Raw genomic sequence first — 6,000 nt, 5'->3', positions numbered from 1 at the left:
ATAAAAACAGATCCAGTCACTAAAATGCATCATTCTTTTTGTTTTAGATAACATTTCATGCACTGTTAAACATGTTAAAGCAAGTTGCAAGTGAAAACCTATGTCTCTGACTGAGTTTGCATTACTGTGATTTGACCTCTCTGCTGGCTGAGAAAAGCTCATTTTCAACGTCCAATTCAGAAAGTGATAAAAACAGATCCAGCCATGAAATGCATCATTCTTTTTTGTTTTAGACAACATTTCATGCACTGTTAAACATGTTAAAGCAAGTTGCAAGTGAAAATCTATGTCTCTGACTGAGTTTGCATTACTGTGATTTGACCTCTCTGCTGGCTGAGAACAGCTCATTTTCAACGTCCAATTCAGAAAGTGATAAAAACCACATCCAGCCATAAAATGCATCATTCTATTTTGTTTTAGACAACATTTCGTGCACTGTTAAACATGTTAAAGCAAGTTGCAAGTGAAAATCTATGTCTCTGACTGAGTTTGCATTACTGTGATTTGACCTCTCTTCTTGCTGAGAAAAGCTCATTTTCAACGTCCAATTCAGAAAGTGATAAAAACAGATCCAGCCATAAAATGCATCATTCTTTTTTGTTTTAGACAACATTTCATGCACTGTTAAACATGTTAAAGCAAGTTGCAAGTTAAATTCTATGTCTCTGACTGAGTTTGCATTACTGTGATTTGACCTCTCTGCTGGCTGAGAAAAGCTCATTTTTAACACCCAATTCAGAAAGTAATAAAAACAGATCCAGCCATGAAATGCATCATTCTTTTTTGTTTTAGACAAAATTTCATGCACTGTTAAACATGTTAAAGCAAGTTGCAAGTGAAAATCTATGTCTCTGACTGAGTTTGCATTACTGTGATTTGACCTCTCTTCTGGCTGAGAAAAGCTAATTTTCAATGTCCAATTCAGAAAGTGATAAAAACAGATCCAGTCACTAAAATGCATCATTCTTTTTGTTTTAGGTAACATTTTATGCACTGTTAAACATGTTAAAGCAAGTTGCAAGTGAAAATCTATGTCTCTGACTGAGTTTGCATTGCTGTGATTTGACCCCTCTGCTGGCTGAGAAAAGCTCATTTTCAACGCCCAATTCAGAAAGTGATAAAAACAGATACAGCCATGAAATTAATCATTCTTTTTTGTTTTAGACAACATTTCATGCACTGTTAAACATGTTAAAGCAAGTTGCAAGTGAAAATCTATGTCTCTGACTGAGTTTGCATTACTGTGATTTGACCTCTCTTCTGGCTGAGAAAAGCTCATTTTCAACATCCAATTCAGAAAGTGATAAAAACAGATCCAGTCACTAAAATGCATCATTCTTTTTTGTTTTAGACAACATTTCATGCACTGTTAAACATGTTAAAGCAAGTTGCAAGTGAAAATCTATGTCTCTGACTGAGTTTGCATTACTGTGATTTGACCTTTCTTCTGGCTGAGAAAAGCTCATTTTCAATGTCCAATTCAGAAAGTGATAAAAACAGATCCAGCCATAACATGCATCATTCTTTTTTGTTTTAGACAACATTTCATGCACTGTTAAACATGTTAAAGCAAGTTGCAAGTGAAAATCTATGTCTCTGACTGAGTTTGCCTTACTGTGATTTGACCTCTCTTCTGGCTGAGAAAAGCTCATTTTCAACGTCCAATTCAGAAAGTGATAAAAACAGATACAGTCACTAAAATGCATCATTCTTTTTGTTTTAGATAACATTTCATGCACTGTTAAACATGTTAAAGCAAGTTGCAAGTGAAAATCTATGTCTCTGACTGAGTTTGCATTACTGTGATTTGACCTCTCTGCTGGCTGTGAAAAGCTCATTTTCAATGTCCAATTCAGAAAGTGATAAAAAAAGATCCAGTCACTAAAATGCATCATTCTTTTTGTTTTAGATAACATTTCATGCACTGTTAAACATGTTAAAGCAAGTTGCAAGTGAAAATCTATGTCTCTGACTGAGTTTGACCTACTGTGATTTGACCTCTCTTCTGGCTGAGAAAAGCTCATTTTCAACGTCCAATTCAGAAAGTGATAAAAACAGATCCAGTCACTAAAATGCATCATTCTTTTTGTTTTAGATAACATTTCATGCACTGTTAAACATGTTAAAGCAAGTTGCAAGTGAAAATCTATGTCTCTGACTGAGTTTGCATTACTGTGATTTGACCTCTCTGCTGGCTGTGAAAAGCTCATTTTCAATGTCCAATTCAGAAAGTGATAAAAAAAGATCCAGTCACTAAAATGCATCATTCTTTTTGTTTTAGATAACATTTCATGCACTATTAAACATGTTAAAGCAAGTTGCAAGAGAAAATCTATGTCTCTGACTGAGTTTGCATTACTGTGATTTGACCTCTCTGCTGGCTGAGAAAAACTAATTTTCAATGTCCAATTCAGAAAGTGATAAAAACAGATCCAGTCACTAAAATGCATCATTCTTTTTGTTTTAGATAACATTTCATGCACTGTTAAACATGTTAAAGCAAGTTGCAAGTGAAAATCTATGTCTCTGACTGAGTTTGCATTACTGTGATTTGACCTCTCTGCTGGCTGTGAAAAGCTCATTTTCAATGTCCAATTCAGAAAGTGATAAAAAAAGATCCAGTCACTAAAATGCATCATTCTTTTTGTTTTAGATAACATTTCATGCACTATTAAACATGTTAAAGCAAGTTGCAAGAGAAAATCTATGTCTCTGACTGAGTTTGCATTACTGTGATTTGACATCTCTGCTGGCTGAGAAAAGCTCATTTTCAATGTCCAATTCAGAAAGTGATAAAAACAGATCCAGTCACTAAAATGCATCATTCTTTTTGTTTAAGATAACATTTCATGCACTGTTAAACATGTTAAAGCAAGTTGCAAGTGAAAATCTATGTCTCTGACTGAGTTTGCATTACTGTGATTTGACCTCTCTGCTGGCTGAGATAAGCTCATTTTCAATGTCTAATTCAGAAAGTGATAAAAACAGATCCAGCCATGAAATGCATCATTCTTTTTTGTTTTAGACAACATTTCATGCACTGTTAAACATGTTAAAGCAAGTTGCAAGTGAAAATCTATGTCTCTGACTGAGTTTGCATTACTGTGATTTGACCTCTCTGCTGGCTGAGATAAGCTCATTTTCAACGTCCAATTCAGAAAGTGATAAAAACAGATCCAGCCATAAAATGCATCATTCTTTTTTTGTTTTAGACAACATTTCATGCACTGTTAAACATGTTAAAGCAAGTTGCAAGTGAAAATCTATGTCTCTGACTGAGTTTGCCCTACTGTGATTTGACCTCTCTTCTGGCTGAGAAAAGCTCATTTTCAACGTCCAATTCAGAAAGTGATAAAAACAGATCCAGTCACTAAAATGCATCATTCTTTTTGTTTTAGATAACATTTCATGCACTGTTAAACATGTTAAAGCAAGTTGCAAGTGAAAATCTATGTCTCTGACTGAGTTTGCATTACTGTGATTTGACCTCTCTGCTGGCTGTGAAAAGCTCATTTTCAATGTCCAATTCAGAAAGTGATAAAAAAAGATCCAGTCACTAAAATGCATCATTCTTTTTGTTTTAGATAACATTTCATGCACTATTAAACATGTTAAAGCAAGTTGCAAGAGAAAATCTATGTCTCTGACTGAGTTTGCATTACTGTGATTTGACCTCTCTGCTGGCTGAGAAAAGCTCATTTTCAATGTCCAATTCAGAAAGTGATAAAAACAGATCCAGTCACTAAAATGCATCATTCTTTTTGTTTTAGATAACATTTCATGCACTGTTAAACATGTTAAAGCAAGTTGCAAGTGAAAATCTATGTCTCTGACTGAGTTTGCATTACTGTGATTTGACCTCTCTGCTGGCTGAGAAAAGCTCATTTTCAACGTCCAATTCAGAAAGTGATAAAAACAGATCCAGCCATGAAATGCATCATTCTTTTTTGTTTTAGACAACATTTCATGCACTGTTAAACATGTTAAAGCAAGTTGCAAGTGAAAATCTATGTCTCTGACTGAGTTTGCATTACTGTGATTTGACCTCTCTGCTGGCTGAGAACAGCTCATTTTCAACGTCCAATTCAGAAAGTGATAAAAACCACATCCAGCCATAAAATGCATCATTCTATTTTGTTTTAGACAACATTTCGTGCACTGTTAAACATGTTAAAGCAAGTTGCAAGTGAAAATCTATGTCTCTGACTGAGTTTGCATTACTGTGATTTGACCTCTCTTCTTGCTGAGAAAAGCTCATTTTCAACGTCCAATTCAGAAAGTGATAAAAACAGATCCAGCCATAAAATGCATCATTCTTTTTTGTTTTAGACAACATTTCATGCACTGTTAAACATGTTAAAGCAAGTTGCAAGTTAAATTCTATGTCTCTGACTGAGTTTGCATTACTGTGATTTGACCTCTCTGCTGGCTGAGAAAAGCTCATTTTTAACACCCAATTCAGAAAGTAATAAAAACAGATCCAGCCATGAAATGCATCATTCTTTTTTGTTTTAGACAAAATTTCATGCACTGTTAAACATGTTAAAGCAAGTTGCAAGTGAAAATCTATGTCTCTGACTGAGTTTGCATTACTGTGATTTGACCTCTCTTCTGGCTGAGAAAAGCTAATTTTCAATGTCCAATTCAGAAAGTGATAAAAACAGATCCAGTCACTAAAATGCATCATTCTTTTTGTTTTAGGTAACATTTTATGCACTGTTAAACATGTTAAAGCAAGTTGCAAGTGAAAATCTATGTCTCTGACTGAGTTTGCATTGCTGTGATTTGACCCCTCTGCTGGCTGAGAAAAGCTCATTTTCAACGCCCAATTCAGAAAGTGATAAAAACAGATACAGCCATGAAATTAATCATTCTTTTTTGTTTTAGACAACATTTCATGCACTGTTAAACATGTTAAAGCAAGTTGCAAGTGAAAATCTATGTCTCTGACTGAGTTTGCATTACTGTGATTTGACCTCTCTTCTGGCTGAGAAAAGCTCATTTTCAACATCCAATTCAGAAAGTGATAAAAACAGATCCAGTCACTAAAATGCATAATTCTTTTTTGTTTTAGACAACATTTTATGCACTGTTAAACATGTTAAAGCAAGTTGCAAGTGAAAATCTATGTCTCTGACTGAGTTTGCATTACTGTGATTTGACCTTTCTTCTGGCTGAGAAAAGCTCATTTTCAATGTCCAATTCAGAAAGTGATAAAAACAGATCCAGCCATAACATGCATCATTCTTTTTTGTTTTAGACAACATTTCATGCACTGTTAAACATGTTAAAGCAAGTTGCAAGTGAAAATCTATGTCTCTGACTGAGTTTGCCTTACTGTGATTTGACCTCTCTTCTGGCTGAGAAAAGCTCATTTTCAACGTCCAATTCAGAAAGTGATAAAAACAGATACAGTCACTAAAATGCATCATTCTTTTTGTTTTAGATAACATTTCATGCACTGTTAAACATGTTAAAGCAAGTTGCAAGTGAAAATCTATGTCTCTGACTGAGTTTGCATTACTGTGATTTGACCTCTCTGCTGGCTGAGAAAAGCTCATTTTTAACACCCAATTCAGAAAGTAATAAAAACAGATCCAGCCATGAAATGCATCATTCTTTTTTGTTTTAGACAAAATTTCATGCACTGTTAAACATGTTAAAGCAAGTTGCAAGTGAAAATCTATGTCTCTGACTGAGTTTGCATTACTGTGATTTGACCTCTCTTCTGGCTGAGAAAAGCTAATTTTCAATGTCCAATTCAGAAAGTGATAAAAACAGATCCAGTCACTAAAATGCATCATTCTTTTTGTTTTAGGTAACATTTTATGCACTGTTAAACATGTTAAAGCAAGTTGCAAGTGAAAATCTATGTCTCTGACTGAGTTTGCATTGCTGTGATTTGACCCCTCTGCTGGCTGAGAAAAGCTCATTTTCAACGCCCAATTCAGAAAGTGATAAAAACAGATACAGCCATGAAATTAATCATTCTTTTTTGTT

The sequence above is a fragment of the Danio rerio genome, chromosome 15 (assembly GCF_052040795.2).
Source record: "Danio rerio strain M-AB ecotype USA chromosome 15, GRCz13ab, whole genome shotgun sequence".
Classification (NCBI taxonomy): Eukaryota; Metazoa; Chordata; class Actinopteri; order Cypriniformes; family Danionidae; genus Danio; species Danio rerio.
The sequence above is the reverse complement of the archived record's forward strand: the minus strand, read 5'-3'. Positions refer to the sequence as shown.